Source organism: Agelaius phoeniceus, chromosome 1 (assembly GCF_051311805.1).
Source record: "Agelaius phoeniceus isolate bAgePho1 chromosome 1, bAgePho1.hap1, whole genome shotgun sequence".
Lineage (NCBI taxonomy): Eukaryota > Metazoa > Chordata > Aves > Passeriformes > Icteridae > Agelaius > Agelaius phoeniceus.
Window position 1 is genome coordinate 127,385,750 of NC_135265.1, and position 980 is coordinate 127,386,729.

Consider the following 980-nt stretch of genomic DNA (forward strand, 5'->3'; position numbering starts at 1 on the left):
TGTCTTCTGTTCTTCTGCAGTGAAGCTAATTTATCTTTATAGTGCTGGCAGAAGGAAAATGGTCTATATGCCCTGCAGAAAAGTTTGAGATTCATATGTTTTTATCCCAACTGTTTCAAATTATAACCTAAAAGTCAGATTTGGATATTCAGGAAACTTTGGTGCTGAATGATCTGAGCAAAAGAAACATATGGGAAGTACAAGCATAGTCTGATCTTATCTCTGAAGCTGACAGATAAATAATTTGACAAAACAGATATTGCTTAGAAGTTTAAAAATAGTTATTTTGCTCAGAAATGTGTCCCAATGACTATTTGTTTCCTTTGAGCTGATCACTGCATGACACTCAGTGTGCAAGGCTGCTTTCATAATTTCATAAAAAGTGCTGGTAGAGAAGAAGCCATTTCACAGAATTGTGGTAGAGGCTGGTGGACCCCTCTGAGCTCATCTGGTCTAGCCCCTGCTCAAGCAAAGTCAGTGAGAGAAGATTGCCCATGGCTTATCCAATTCACTTTTGAATATCTCCATTGAAGCAAACTCCACAGCCTCTCTGGAAAGCATTTTGCAGTGATTGACCACCAGCACAGTAAAAAAAAAGAAGTATGATAATTATCAGAATTTTCTGTGTTTCAGAATTCATTGCCTCTTGCCCTGTCAGTGCACAGCACCAAGAAGTCTCTGTCTTTGTCTTTTTTCCCCTGGCCCCACCTCAGGTTTTTCTACACTTTGGTAAGATCTCCCTGAGCCTTCTGTTCTCCAGGCTGAGCAGTTGGCTGTGATAAAACCAGAGCACCGAACATTAAAGCCACCACATATGGAGGAGCTCAGACCTTCCAGCAATTACAACTTGTGGCACCTTCTGGCTGGGTTTAGAGATCTCTGCCTCTAGACAGATGAAAAGGAAAACACTACTTCAGGACAGATGTCTCCTAAAGAAGAAAGGTATTCATCCTTAACCCAATCCACACTACAAGATGCTT